Below are 16,638 nucleotides of genomic sequence, written 5' to 3'. Positions count from 1 at the left end.
GGGCATCTCCTTTTGTTTTCCGACTGCGCCAGCGGTGGTCCGAGTGATGGAGCATCGTTGATATGTGGAGATAGTGTCCCTCGGCGAGGTGGTTAATTCTTCATCAAGTAATTTTGGAGTATAAATAAATTCACAACTGGTTGGTTTGCAAGTCAAATTCGAAGTTTTATTCAAATTCCGCAGTTCTTAGCTTAGCTCTGCCTGCTGCCTGAAGACTGCGCAGTAAGTTATCTCCCGGATGTTTATTAAAGTTGGTCAAGCCATTGGCTACTAAGCAATTTGTTATCCTATCCAATTCGCGGTCAGTGACGATACTCCCGCTCATTACCACAAAAGCTGGGGCCGGCCTCGGGATGGTAACTCGCGTGTTGTACACGGAACTACAAAAAAATTTTAAAGATGTAAACGCCTTCACATAATGGCCATTTTTCCAACTGAACTTAAATTTAAAGAATTTGGAGAAAATTTGGAGACGGTATCCAAAATCCAAGTAAATCAAAATTGCATAAAATATACATAAATCTAAATACATTTAATACCAAAAATTATGGGGCTCAAGTTACGGACAAACGGACAGGCGAACAGGGCTCAATCGACTTGGCTTGTCGTCCTGATCAAGAATTATAGATACTGTACGAAGTCTGCTACGCCTCCTTCTCTCTGCTACATACATTTGCACAAAACCATTATATCCTGATTTCCCATTTTTAATGGGACCCCTTCTAGTGGTGCGAAGATCTGTTGTTGTAGTTCGACTTCTAGGAGATCACATGTCGGCGTTTGGTTACTCAACAAGTTTTCTAGGCATTTGATTCTATTAGTTGGTTTGGTTTTACAAATATTTAACTTATCTAATTTTACACAATTATTCTGAGTTTCCTTAGTTTCTACAGTATGGTTTCCGTTATTTTTTCTTCGTGAGCTTCTGTTCTTTCCTTTTATTTAAGATTATTCTATAAATTTCGGTAACGGTTAAGTGGAGTCGTTCTACTGGAGCGTTTCTAGAAGATTGTTAGAATGATGTCATGTGGAGGTCGATATCGTTCTCGTCGCAAAAATCTTTCAAAATTTTCCTTGCTAATTCTGGCCCTTGGTCGTAAACTATTTTCTTTGGAATTCCGAATGTTTTTATAAAATTGTTAATGGATTTTAAAATATTAATCGTGTTACTATTTTCTATTGTGTATGCTTTCGCAAATTTAAAATATTTATCAATGACTGGCATATTTTGGTGTTAGACAAACGCTGCAGTTCTTTATGGTGTTGCTCAGTATTTCTTTTAGTTTGGGCATATAGAATTCGCTTTTGCGATGTTGATATATCTCATCGATTCCCCAATGGTTTTTGGCTTTGTGGTACTTCGAGCTGATTTTATCCAATTGTGCCAGTATGGTTATATCCTTTAATATGCCTTTTCATCTGACTATTTTGAATGAATCGTTATGATTAAAATACATATTGAATATGCTTTGAATGTTAGAAAAAGCTTGGTTGTACGTGATTATGGCGTAAATTTTGTGATCTATGATATCATTCCTAAATAACTTGATATGCGCGTGCTATACCCGGACCTACAACAAAATTTTAAGTCTCTAGCTCTTACAGAAGCGCGCACACATACGGACATACTCAGCTTGTCGTCCTGATCAAGAATTTATATGGGGTCTGGCACGCCTCCTTCTCCCTGTTTACATACATTTGCACAAAACCATTATACCCTGATTTCCCATAATCAATGGGATCAGAGTATAAAAGCAAGTGCGTCCTCTATAAAAACAACAATAACAATATAATTTACAAAAAGAACAACTACACATTCTACAACATCATAATCTTCAACAACTACATTATCTACAACAAGAATAATTACAGCATCTACAACAACAAATACACTTGCATCATCAAAAAAACAACAATTACAACGTATGACAACAGCAACACATTCATTATCTACAGTAACAACAAATACATTGTCTACAACAACGGCATTATCCAGATACGAACATCTACAAAACAACCTACATTATCAACAAGTTTTGACACATCGACAACAACAACTACATAGTCTAGCACTATGAGATACCCGACTAGGAGATACCCTGATCCCAGTCCTATCTGCGTTTTTTAATATTTTCCGTAGTTCGTATCGAGTATTAAAAAAAAAAGACAAAAAATAAAAAACGACATTGCATGACCAGGCTTCAAACCCGGATTGTTTGCGCAACGTGCACCAACTCTACCAACACCGCCACTTCATAATTAAAAATAAAAAAACATAAAACATAAAAAAAAATAAAAAAGTCTCGTCGCCGCGAGGATTGAACCCGAGACTAAACGCTAACGAGCGCCGCCTCTACCAACGCAGCCACTGCACCTCTTGCACGAAGAGTTGCAAATTTGAAGTTAAGTAGCATCCAATTATTCAGCACAATTCAATCGCAACTTCGATTCTTGGAATAGAAAAGAATACACGGCTATGAATGTATGTGTGCACACGCAAAGGAAAAATACGTGCGCGTGGCGCTGCTGACATGTGTTTTTGCAAATTGGCCAAACGTTTTGTTTAATAACTTCTGTTTCACATAATGGATTTTAATAAAATTTTTAGCATCATCAGCCATCACATAATGGCCTAGTTCCAACTAAACTTTAATTTTAAGAATTGGTGAATTTGGTGAATTTGGTATCCAAAATCCAACAAAAATTGAAATTGCATAAAATATACATAAAACTAAATACAAAATTTGCGAATGCGAATAGTTATCGAATATTTGAAACAAACTCGATATGCGCGTGCTATACACGGACCTACAAAAAAATTTCAAGTCTCTAGCTCTTATAGATGCTGAGATCCACGCGTTCACACATACGGACAGACGGATAGACAGACAGACGGACAGGGCTAAATCCACTCGGCTTGTCGTCCTGATCAAGAATATATATACTTTATAGGGTCTGCCACGCCTCCTTCTGCCTGTTACATACATTTGCACAAAACCATTATACCCTGATTTCCCATTTTCAATGGGATCAGGGTATAAAAATCCCCCTGTATGCAAGTGACGTCTTCTGACCTTTTACAGAACATCGCTTTCGCTGTTTGGGAGCAATTTGCCGCAGTCAAGATTTTGTCGTCACAGTCGCAATAAAAAACAAGTCAGTCGCAATAAAAAACAAGTATCTCCAAGTCGGGGTGAACGACTAGGAGATAGCCTGATCCCAGCCCTATTTGCGCTTATTAATATTTGTCGTAGTTTGTATCGAGTATTCAAAAAAATAAAACAAATAAAAATCGACGTTCTAACACCAAGATTCTAACCCACAATTTTTACGCAACGCCCACCGACTCTACCAACACCGCCACATAATAAGTAAAAAAATAGAAGAATAAAAAGATTTCCATTACCATCAGTAGCAGCCAATAATGCAAAAAGTATTCAATCGTAATTTCGATTCTTCGAATATAGAAGAATGTATGTGTGCACCTGGAAATAGTGACCCTATTTCCAACTGAACGTAAATTTAAAGATTGTGAGGAAATTTGGAGTTGGTATCCAAAATCCAATAAAAATCAAAATTTCATAAAATATACTTAAATCTCAATACAAAATTTGGAGGATCTAGCTATTAAGACGTACAAGATAATTCATTGACTGCATTTCGATCATGTATTTATTCGATAACAATTAAACGGGAATAGTTACCGAATATGTGAAACTAACGTGATATGCGCGTGCTATACACGGACCTCCAAAAAAATTTCGAGTCTTTCGCTCTTACAGATGCTGAGATCGACGCGTTCACACACTGTTGACATGTGCTTTTGCAAATTGGTCAAATAATAAAGTGACCGTCAGCAGCAAATGTCTAAATGACAATAGACGGCAAGATATTTTGCTGGCGACTGCGCTCATCCAGATTAAAAATAAGTCTGGAAAATATGAGCACCTAAGGGCTCTTACAGATGGAGGCTAGCAAAAACCTTAATATCTGAAGAAGCTGCATAACAGTTAAAACTTCGCCGAACCAAACGGAAAGTGGAAGTTGGAAAAATTTCACAAAATGTGTAAATTATTTAAAATAGTGTTTGCTTAACAATCAAACCCAGGCTTTTAAAAGCAAATTCGTTACTACAACGCCGTTACTTATTATGCCAAAACTTCAGAGAGCTCGTCCGACCTCGAACATTGACATGGATGTTAATAAAGATTGGAATGACTGTAAGCTAGCAGAGCCACATTTTAAACAGCCCAGTCAAATTGATGTTATTAGCGTTGATTTACTTCCCCTAATAACGATGGGAAAAATATCTACAAAACCCGGGGACAAAAGGTCGAACTTGGATGGATTGTCTCCGCCAATATAATATATATCAACCAACAAGGTAATCAGCGCATCGACAACGATGTACCTGGACGTCCCAGAGATCTCTACGGAGCATCGAAAAATTGGGATGCTATACAGACGAAGATACAGGCAACAGATTAAGAGTAGGAAGCAGAGGCAGTAACTTTCACATTTGGCCCGCCGCATAAGGCATTTTCAAGAATTCTGCGCATGCCGTCTACGCACTCAACCACTAGCATCGAAAAATTGGGAGGCTATACAGACGAAGATACAGGCAACAGATTAAGAGGAGGAAGCAGAGGCAGTAACTTTCACATTTGGCCCGCCGCATAAGGCATTTTCAAGAATTCTGCGTATGCCGTCTACGCACTCAACCACTAGCATCGAAAAATTGGGAGGCTATACAGACGAAGACACAGGCAACAGATTAAGAGGAGGAAGCAGAGGCAGTAACTTTCACATTTGGCCCGCCGCATAATGCATTTTCAAGAATTCTGTGCATGCCGTCTACGCACTCAACCACTTGCAGGGAGTGCAATATGAATAGATCATATTACATGCTTAGAATCTAAAATTAGACAAACCAACACTGAGGCTTACATACTCAGCATAGATAAGTTAGATTTAAGGGATTAAATACGCTTGAGTACGGTTGTATGGACTCTAGCTCAGACGAATAAAGATCCTATCCCAAGGAAAAATAAAATCCGACAAGCCAATGTCATTTGCTTATAGAACACTAACAGACACCGAAGCAAATTATTCCATGGTCGAAAAGGAAATTATCGCTATAAATAGTAACTGACCACTAGCCTATAACTTGGTTAATGAGCTTCAAAGAACCAAATTAAAAATTAGTTATTTTTGAACAAAACCCAAATGCAAAAATAAAAATAGAAATCACTTTCAACAATAAAGTAAGAACCCGACTTTAGTGAAAGCTGTGTGACCAAAATTTTGAAAAATATTTTAAAACCAAATAAAACATGTGCCATGTGTACAACTGACCCAATTTTTAAGGTAGTTCAGGAAGTGTTTTCCAAATATTTTGCGAGCCAAACTTATATATATATATACAATTTTATAAACTTGTTAGATGTATGGAAATTTGAAAGGAAATGACAAACCAAGAAGAGCAAGAAAACGAAATCAGAAACTACCATTACAAAAGTAATCACAGAGGAATTGACGAGACTCTTTCACACTTAAAAAGAACAATGTGTTTTCCACATATTAAACTAAAAATTGCTAAAACTATTAACAGCTGTGACATTTGTCCAACTCTTAGGTATGATATATAACGACGAAAGGTGCCTTATAAAGAAGTTACCTTTCGATATTTTGCACATAGACCTTTACTCTATTAACAATCAAAATGTATTAACAATGCTAGACAAATTTTCAAGATATGCAGCAGCATATACTTATATATATTGTAAAATCTCTTAGATACTATATGTATGTACATGGCATACCAAGGGCCGAGTGATTTTTGCCGTCAATATGACATCATTAGACATGTCACTTCATTTTAACAGTCATCAATTAATGTCCTAGTAACCTTAACTGAGATAAATAGATTAATTATGGATAAAAGAAATAAGTCGAACGCCCCCTGCTCAAATGGGGATACATTAGCGGAAGGTTTACAACTTGAGCTCCTTTGGGGTATATATCCACTTGAGTTATACCTTCCGCTTAGTGGTGGTAGCTTTTATCGTAGTTTCGTCTATCTTGGGTCATATATGCGTATTCGGTTCTGCATAGGTAACTGCTTCTTCGATAGTTTTGGGATCTTTTAATAAGAGATTTCAATGGTTCTGTAAGTTCGCGTAGGACCACCCTTAGCCATAGTTATAGCTATTAAGAGGGTCTTTAACTTGTGCAACTTGTCCTATTCGATTTTGAGACCTCAATAGGGAAATCAATTGCTTTTTTATATTGAATATATCGGAATATAATCTGCTTAAGGTTGAGCCCCCGACACATTTCCTATGTCCCCGATTAGAGCTTCTTCACTTCGCCTAACCCCGAATGCACGCATTCAACTCCTCTTTATGCGGTCCCAATCTAAGGAGGGGTTGTCTTGGTCGAGAATATCCCTGGCCCTGCCCACGAATTTATTCCTAATGTTTCTGAGGAGGACTTGTCCATGTAATGTCCGATTTGATTCTGAGATTAGAAGTATAACTTCCTCAACACTGGTTGAGAATGAGTCGAGGGTGTTGGGAGAGCCGTCAAATTTGCAGTTTTTAACGTATGCTAACATAGCGGAGTGTGTTAGGGTTAACCCGATTAATGAGGACATGCTAACCGTAGGAGTCACTGGGGCATTAGAAGGGCCGGGTTTGTTATTAGAACGTCTGGGGTCCATATTGTTAACGTCTTAATTAAACAATGTCACTTCTTCCTGTATTAATGGGAGGCTTGGGAAGCTAACGCTGTTTCAAAGCGAATATCTATGTTTCCTAGGCACGAACTCTATTCTTGCTTCTGGCATTTAGTCTAGGGGTTTATGAATATCAACAAAATTCGTTACGTATTCGATTACATGTTCAAGAAACTAGCTGTGCGGCCCACGAAAGGCACGGCGGCGTCTTTAAAATGATACCGCAATACACCCCTATCTCTTGTGCACACATGAGGTTTATGCTAGGTTTTCCCCAGGCTTTTCTTTCTTTACGTTTTTTTCACACATTTAGTAAATCGTGTCACCGTTCCTACAACTGCTGCTACAACTGCGTTGGGCATCTCCTTTTGTTTTCCGACTGCGCCAGCGGTGGTCCGAGTTATGGAGCATCGTTGATATGTGGAGATAATGTCCCTCGGCGAGGTGGTTAATTCTTCATCAAGTAATTTTGGAGTATAAATAAATTCACAACTGGTTGGTTTGCAAGTCAAATTCGAAGTTTTATTCAAATTCAGCAGTTCTTAGCTTAGCTCTGCCTTCTGCCTGAAGACTGCGGAGTAAGTTATCTCCCGGATGTTTATTAAAGTTGGTCAAGCCATTGGCTACTAAGCCATTTGTTATCCTATCCAATTCGTGGTCAGTGACTCGCGGTAACTCGCGTGTTGTACACGGACCTACAAAAAAATTTTAAAGATGTAAACGCCTTCACATAATGGCCATTTTTCCAACTGAACTTAAATTTAAAGAATTTGGAGAAAATTTGGAGACGGTATCCAAAATCCAAGTAAATCAAAATTGCATAAAATATACATAAATCTAAATACATTTAATACCAAAAATTATGGGGCTCAAGTTACGGACAAACGGACAGGCGAACAGGGCTCAATCGACTTGGCTTGTCGTCCTGATCAAGAATTATAGATACTGTATGAAGTCTGCTACGCCTCCTTCTCTCTGCTACATACATTTGCACAAAACCATTATATCCTGATTTCCCATTTTTAATGGGACCCCTTCTAGTGGTGCGAAGATCTGTTGTTGTAGTTCGACTTCTAGGAGATCACATGTCAGCGTTTGGTTACTCAACAAGTTTTCTAGGCATTTGATTCTATTAGTTGGTTTGGTTTTACAAATATTTAACTTATCTAATTTTACACAATTATTCTGAGTTTCCTTAGTTTCTACAGTATGGTTTCCGTTATTTTTTCTTCGTGAGCTCCTGTTCTTTCCTTTTTTTTAAGATTATTCTATAAATTTCGGTAAGGGTTAAGTGGAGTCGTTCTACTGGAGCGTTTCTAGAATATTGTTAGAATGATGTCATGTGGAGCTCGATATCGTACTCGTCGCAAAAATCTATCAAAATTTTCCTTGCTAATTCTCGCCCTTGGTCGTAAACTATTTTCTTTGGAATGCCGAATGTTTTTATAAAATTGTTAATGGATTTTAAAATATTAATCGTGTTACTATTTTCGATTGTGTATGCTTTCGCAAATTTAGAATATTTATCAATGACTGGCATATTTTGTTGTTAGACAAACGCTGCAGTTCTTTATGGTGTTGCTCAGTATTTCTTTTAGTTTGGGCATATAGAATTCGCTTTTGCGATGTTGATATATCTCATCGATTCCCCAATGGTTTTTGGCTTTGTGGTACTTCGAGCTGATTTTATCCAATTGTGCCAGTATGGTTATATCCTTTAATATGCCTTTTCATCTGACTATTTTGAATGAATCGTTATGATTAAAATACATATTGAATATGCTTTGAATGTTAGAAAAAGCTTGGTTGTACGTGATTATGGCGTAAATTTTGTGATCTATGATATCATTCCTAAATAACTTGATATGCGCGTGCTATACCCGGACCTACAACAAAATTTTAAGTCTCTAGCTCTTACAGAAGCGCGCACACATACGGACATACTCAGCTTGTCGTCCTAATCAAGAATTTATATGGGGTCTGGCACGCCTCCTTCTCCCTGTTTACATACATTTGCACAAAACCATTATACCCTGATTTCCCATAATCAATGGGATCAGAGTATAAAAGCAAGTGCGTCCTCTATAAAAACAACAATAACAATATCATTTACAAAAAGAACAACTACACATTCTACAACATCATAATTTTCAACAACTACATTATCTACAACAAGAATAATTACAGCATCTAAAACAACAAATACACTTGCATCATCAAAAAAAAAAACAACAATTACAACGTACGACAACAGCAACACATTCATTATCTACAGTAACAACAAATACATTGTCTACAACAACGGCATTATCCAGATACATCGAACATCTACAAAACAACCTACATTATCAACAAGTTTTGACACATCGACAACAAAAACTACATAGTCTAGGACTATGAGATACCCGACTAGGAGATACCCTGATCCCAGTCCTATCTGCGTTTTTTAATATTTTCCGTAGTTCGTATCGAGTATTCAAAAAAATAGAAAACAAATAAAAAACTACATTGCATGACCAGGCTTCGAACCCGGATTGTTTGCGCAACGTGCACCAACTGTACCAACACCGCCACTTCATAATTAAAAATAAAAAAACATAAAACATAAAAAAAAAATAAAAAAAATCTCGTCGCCGCGAGGATTGAACCCGAGACTAAACGCTAACGAGCGCCGCCTCTACCAACGCAGCCATTGCACCTCTTGCAAGAAGAGTTGCAAATTTGAAGTTAAGTAGCATACAATTATTCAGCACAATTCAATCGCAACTTCGATTCTTGGAATAGAAAAGAATACACGCATTTGAATGTATGTGTGCACACGCAAAGGAAAAATGCGTGCGCGTGGCGCTGCTGACATGTGTTTTTGCAAATTGGCCAAACGTTTTGTTTAATAACTTCTGTTTCACATAATGGATTTTAATGAAATTTTCAGCATCATCAGCCATCAGCCATCACATAATGGCCTAGTTCCAACTAAACTTAAATTTTAAGAATTTGGTGAATTTTGGAGCAGGTATCCAAAATCCAACAAAAATTGAAATTGCATAAAATATACATAAAACTAAATACAAAATTTGCGAATGCGAATAGTTATCGAATATTTGAAACAAACTCGATATGCGCGTGCTAATTTCAAGTCTCTAGCTTTTATAGATGCTGAGATCCACGCGTTCACACATACGGACAGACGGATAGACAGACAGACGGACAGGGCTAAATCCACTCGGCTTGTCGTCCTGATCAAGAATATATATACTTTATAGGGTATGCCACGCCTCCTTCTGCCTGTTACATACATTTGCACAAAACCATTATACCCTGATTTCCCATTTTCAATGGGATCAGGGTATAAAAATCCCCCTGTATGCAAGTGACGTCTTCTGACCTTTTACAGAACATCGCTTTCGCTGTTTGGGAGCAATTTGCCGCAGTCAAGATTTTGTCGTCACAGTCGCAATAAAAAACAAGTCAGTCGCAATAAAAAACAAGTATCTCCAAGTCGGGGTGAACGACTAGGAGATAGCCTGATCCCAGCCCTATTTGCGCTTATTAATATTTGTCGTAGTTTGTATCGAGTATTCAAAAAAATAAAACAAATAAAAATCGACGTTCTAACACCAAGATTCTAACCCACAATTTTTACGCAACGCCCACCGACTCTACCAACACCGCCACATAATAAGTAAAAAAATAGAAGAATAAAAAGATTTCCATTACCATCAGTAGCAGCCAATAATGCAAAAAGTATTCAATCGTAATTTCGATTCTTCGAATATAGAAGAATGTATGTGTGCACCTATTTCCAACTGAACGTAAATTTAAAGATTGTGAGGAAATTTGGAGTTGGTATCCAAAATCCAATAAAAATCAAAATTTCATAAAATATACTTAAATCTCAATACAAAATTTGGAGGATCTAGCTATTAAGACGTACAAGATAATTCATTGACTGCATTTCGATCATGTATTTATTCGATAACAATTAAACGGGAATAGTTACCGAATATGTGAAACTAACGTGATATGCGCGTGCTATACACGGACCTCCAAAAAAATTTCGAGTCTTTCGCTCTTACAGATGCTGAGATCGACGCGTTCACACACTGTTGACATGTGCTTTTGCAAATTGGTCAAATAATAAAGTGACCGTCAGCAGCAACTGTCTAAATGACAATAGACGGCAAGATATGTTGCTGGCGACTGCGCTCATCCAGATTAAAAATAAGTCTGGAAAATATGAGCACCTAAGGGCTCTTATAGATGGAGGCTAGCAAAAACCTTAATATCTGAAGAAGCTGCACAACAGTTAAAACTTCGCCAAACCAAACGGAAAGTGGAAGTTGGAAAAATTTCACAAAATGTGTAAATTATTTAAAATAGTGTTTGCTTAACAATCAAACCCAGGCTTTTAAAAGCAAATTCGTTACTACAACGCCGTTACTTATTATGCCAAAACTTCAGAGAGCTCGTCCGACCTCGAACATTGACATGGATGTTCATAAAGATTGGAATGGCTGCAAGCTAGCAGAGCCACATTTTAAACAGCCCAGTCAAATTGATGTTATTAGCGTTGATTTACTTCCCCTAATAACGATGGGAAAAGTACAAAATATCTACAAAACCCGGGGACAAAAGGTCGAACTTGGATGGATTGTCTCCGGCAATATAATATATATCAACCAACAAGGTAATCAGCGCATCGACATCGATGTACCTGGACGTCTCAGAGATGTCTACGGAGCATCGAAAAATTGGGATGCTATACAGACGAAGATACAGGCAACAGATTAAGAGGAGGAAGCAGAGGCAGTAACTTTCACATTTGGCCCGCCGCATAATGCATTTTCAAGAATTCTGTGCATGCCGTCTACGCACTCAACCACTTGCAGGGAGTGCAATATGAATAGATCATATTATATGCTTAGAATCTAAAATTAGACATACCAACACTGAGGCTTACATACTCAGCATAGATAAGTTAGATTTAAGGGATTAAATACGCTTGGGTACGGTTATATGGTCTCTAGCTCAGACGTATAAAGATCCTATCCCAAGGAAAAATTGAATCCGAGAAGCCAATGTCATTTGCTTATCGAACACTAACAGACACCGAAGCAAATTATTCCATGGTCGAAAAGGAAATTATCGCTATAAATAGTAACTGACCACTAGCCTATAACTTGGTTAATGAGCTTCAAAGAACCAAATTAAAAATTAGTTATTTTTGAACAAAACCCAAATGCAAAAATAAAAATAGAAATCACTTTCAACAATTAAAGTAAGAACCCGACTTTAGTGAAAGCTGTGTGACCAAAATTTTGAAAAATATTTTAAAACCAAATAAAACATGTGCCATGTTTACAACTGACCCAATTTTTAAGGTAGTTTAAGAAGTGTTTTCCAAATATTTTTCGAGCCAAACTTATATATATATATACAACTTTATAAACTTGTTAGATGTATGGAAATTTGAAAGGAAATGACAAACCAAGAAGAGCAGGAAAACGAAATCAGAAACTACCATTACAAAAGTAATCACAGAGGAATTGACGAGACTCTTTCACACTTAAAAAGAACAATGTGTTTTCCACATATTAAACTAAAAATTGCTAAAACTATTAACAGCTGTGACATTTGTCCAACTCTTAGGTATGATATATAACGACGAAAAGTGCCTTATAAAGAAGTTACCTTTCGATATTTTGACCAAAGACCTTTACTCTATTAACAATCAAAATGTATTAACAATGCTAGACAAATTTTCAAGATATGCAGCAGCATATACTTATATATATTGTAAAATCTCTTAGACACTATATGTATGTACATGGCATACCAAGGGCCGAGTGATTTTTGCCGTCAATATGACATCATTAGACATGTCACTTCATTTTAACAGTCATCAATTAATGTCCTAGTAACCTTAACTGAGATAAATAGATTAATTATGGATAAAAGAAATAAGTCGAACGCCCTCTGCTCAAATGGGGATACATTAGCGGAAGGTTTACAACTTGAGCTCCTTTGGGGTACATATCCACTTGAATTATACCTTCCGCTTAGTGGTGGTAGCTTTTATCGTAGTTTCGTCTATCTTGGGTCAAAGATGCGTATTCGGTTCTGCATAGGTAACTGCTTCTTCGATAGTTTTGGGATCTTTTAATAAGAGATTTCAATGGTTCTGTAAGTTCGTGTAGGACCACCCTGAGCCATAGTTATAGCTATTAAGAGGGTCTTTAACTTGTGCAACTTGTCCTATTAGATTTTGAGACCTCAATAGGGAAATCAATTGCTTTTTTATATTGAATATATCGGAATATAATCTGCTTAAGGTTGAGCCCCCGACACATTTCCTATGTCCCCGATTAGAGCTTCTTCACTTCGCCTAACCCCGAATGCACGTATTCAACTCCTCTTTATGCGGTCCCAATCTAAAGAGGGGTTGTCTTGGTCGAGAATATCCCTGGCCCTGCCCACGAATTTATTCCTAATGTTTCTGAGGAGGACTTGTCCATGTAATGTCCGATTTGATTCTGAGATTAGAAGTATAACTTCCTCAACACTGGTTGAGAATGAGTTGAGGGTGTTGGGAGAGCCGTCAAATTTGCAGTTTTTAACGTATGCTAACATAGCGGAGTGTGTTAGGGTTAACCCGATTAATGAGGACATGCTAACCGTAGGAGTCACTGGGGCATTAGAAGGGCCGGGTTTGTTATTAGAACGTCTGGGGTCCATATTGTTAACGTCTTAATTAAACAATGTCACTTCTTCCTGTATTAATGGGAGGCTTGGGAAGCTAACGCTGTTTCGAAGCGAATATCTATGTTTCTTAGGCACGAACTCTATTCTTGCTTATGGCATTTAATTTAGGGGTTTATGAATATCAACAAAATGCGTTACGCATTCGATTACATGTTCAAGAAACTAGCTGTGCGGCCCACGAAAGGCACGGCGGCGTCTCCAAAATGATACCGCAATACACCGCTATCTCTTGTGCACACATGAGGTTTATGCTAGGTTTTCCCCAGGCTTTTCTTTCTTTACGTTTTTTTCACACATTTAGTAAATCGTGTCACCGTTCCTACAACTGCTGCTACAACTGCGTTGGGCATCTCCTTTTGTTTTCCGACTGCGCCAGCGGTGGTCCGAGTGATGGAGCATCGTTGATATGTGGAGATAATGTCCCTCGGCGAGGTGGTTAATTCTTCATCAAGTAATTTTAGAGTATAAATAAATTCACAACTGGTTGGTTTGCAAGTCAAATTCGAAGTTTTATTCAAATTCAGCAGTTCTTAGCTTAGCTCTGCCTGCTGCCTGAAGACTGCGCAGTAGGTTATCTCCCGGATGTTTATTAAAGTTGGTCAAGCCATTGGCTACTAAGCAATTTGTTATCCTATCCAATTCGCGGTCAGTGACGATACTCCCGCTCATTACCACAAAAGCTGGGTCCGGCCTCGGGATGGTAACTCGCGTGTTGTACACGGAACTACAAAAAAATTTTAAAGATGTAAACGCCTTCACATAATGGCCATTTTTCCAACTGAACTTAAATTTAAAGAATTTGGAGAAAATTTGGAGACGGTATCCAAAATCCAAGTAAATCAAAATTGCATAAAATATACATAAATCTAAATACATTTAATACCAAAAATTATGGGGCTCAAGTTACGGACAAACGGACAGGCGAACAGGGCTCAATCGACTTGGCTTGTCGTCCTGATCAAGAATTATAGATACTGTATGAAGTCTGCTACGCCTCCTTCTCTCTGCTACATACATTTGCACAAAACCATTATATCCTGATTTCCCATTTTTAATGGGACCCCTTCTAGTGGTGCGAAGATCTGTTGTTGTAGTTCGACTTCTAGGAGATCACATGTCAGCGTTTGGTTACTCAACAAGTTTTCTAGGCATTTGATTCTATTAGTTGGTTTGGTTTTACAAATATTTAACTTATCTAATTTTACACAATTATTCTGAGTTTCCTTAGTTTCTACAGTATGGTTTCCGTTATTTTTTCTTCGTGAGCTTCTGTTCTTTCCTTTTATTTAAGATTATTCTATAAATTTCGGTAACGGTTAAGTGGAGTCGTTCTACTGGAGCGTTTCTAGAAGATTGTTAGAATGATGTCATGTGGAGGTCGATATCGTTCTCGTCGCAAAAATCTTTCAAAATTTTCCTTGCTAATTCTGGCCCTTGGTCGTAAACTATTTTCTTTGGAATGCCGAATGTTTTTATAAAATTGTTAATGGATTTTAAAATATTAATCGTGTTACTATTTTCTATTGTGTATGCTTTCGCAAATTTAGAATATTTATCAATGACTGGCATATTTTGGTGTTAGACAAACGCTGCAGTTCTTTATGGTGTTGCTCAGTATTTCTTTTAGTTTGGGCATATAGAATTCGCTTTTGCGATGTTGATATATCTCATCGATTCCCCAATGGTTTTTGGCTTTGTGGTACTTCGAGCTGATTTTATCCATTTGTGCCAGTATGGTTATATCCTTTAATATGCCTTTTCATCTGACTATTTTGAATGAATCGTTATGATTAAAATACATATTGAATATGCTTTGAATGTTAGAAAAAGCTTGGTTGTACGTGATTATGGATATTATGGATTATGATCTATGATATCATTCCTAAATAACTTGATATGCGCGTGCTATACCCGGACCTACAACAAAATTTTAAGTCTCTAGCTCTTACAGAAGCGCGCACACATACGGACATACTCAGCTTGTCGTCCTGATCAAGAATTTATATGGGGTCTGGCACGCCTCCTTCTCCCTGTTTACATACATTTGCACAAAACCAATATACCCTGATTTCCCATAATCAATGGGATCAGAGTATAAAAGCAAGTGCGTCCTCTATAAAAACAACAATAACAATATAATTTACAAAAAGAACAACTACACATTCTACAACATCATAATCTTCAACAACTACATTATCTACAACAAGAATAATTACAGCATCTACAATAACAAATACACTTGCATCATCAAAAAAAAACAACAATTACAACGTATGACAACAGCAACACATTCATTATCTACAGTAACAACAAATACATTGTCTACAACAACGGCATTATCCAGATACATCGAACATCTACATAACAACCTACATTATCAACAAGTTTTGACACATCGACAACAACAACTACATAGTCTAGGACTATGAGATACCCGACTAGGAGATACCCTGATCCCAGTCCTATCTGCGTTTTTTAATATTTTCCGTAGTTCGTATCGAGTATTAAAAAAAAAAAGACAACAAATAAAAAACGACATTGCATGACCAGGCTTCAAATCCGGATTGTTTGCGCAACGTGCACCAACTCTACCAACACCGCCACTTCATAATTAAAAATAAAAAAACATAAAACATAAAAAAGTCTCGTCGCCGCGAGGATTGAACCCGAGTCTAAACGCTAACGAGCGCCGCCTCTACCAACGCAGCCACTGCACCTCTTGCACGAAGAGTTGCAAATTTGAAGTTAAGTAGCATCCAATTATTCAGCACAATTCAATCGCAACTTCGATTCTTGGAATAGAAAAGAATACACGCCTTTGAATGTATGTGTGCACACGCAAAGGAAAAATACGTGCGCGTGGCGCTGCTGACATGTGTTTTTACAAATTGGCCAAACGTTTTGTCTAATAACTTCTGTTTCACATAATGGATTTTAATGAAATTTTAGCATCATCAGCCATCACATAATGGCCTAGTTCCAACTAAACTTAAATTTGAAGAATTTGGTGAATTTTGGAGCAGGTATCCAAAATCCAACAAAAATTGAAATTGCATAAAATATACATAAAACTAAATACAAAATTTGCGAATGCGAATAGTTATCGAATATTTGAAACAAACTCGATATGCGCGTGCTAT

This window comes from Drosophila hydei, unplaced genomic scaffold (assembly GCF_003285905.1).
Source record: "Drosophila hydei strain 15085-1641.00,03,60 unplaced genomic scaffold, DhydRS2 tig00000441-arrow-arrow-pilon, whole genome shotgun sequence".
Classification (NCBI taxonomy): Eukaryota; Metazoa; Arthropoda; class Insecta; order Diptera; family Drosophilidae; genus Drosophila; species Drosophila hydei.
The sequence above is the reverse complement of the archived record's forward strand: the minus strand, read 5'-3'. Positions refer to the sequence as shown.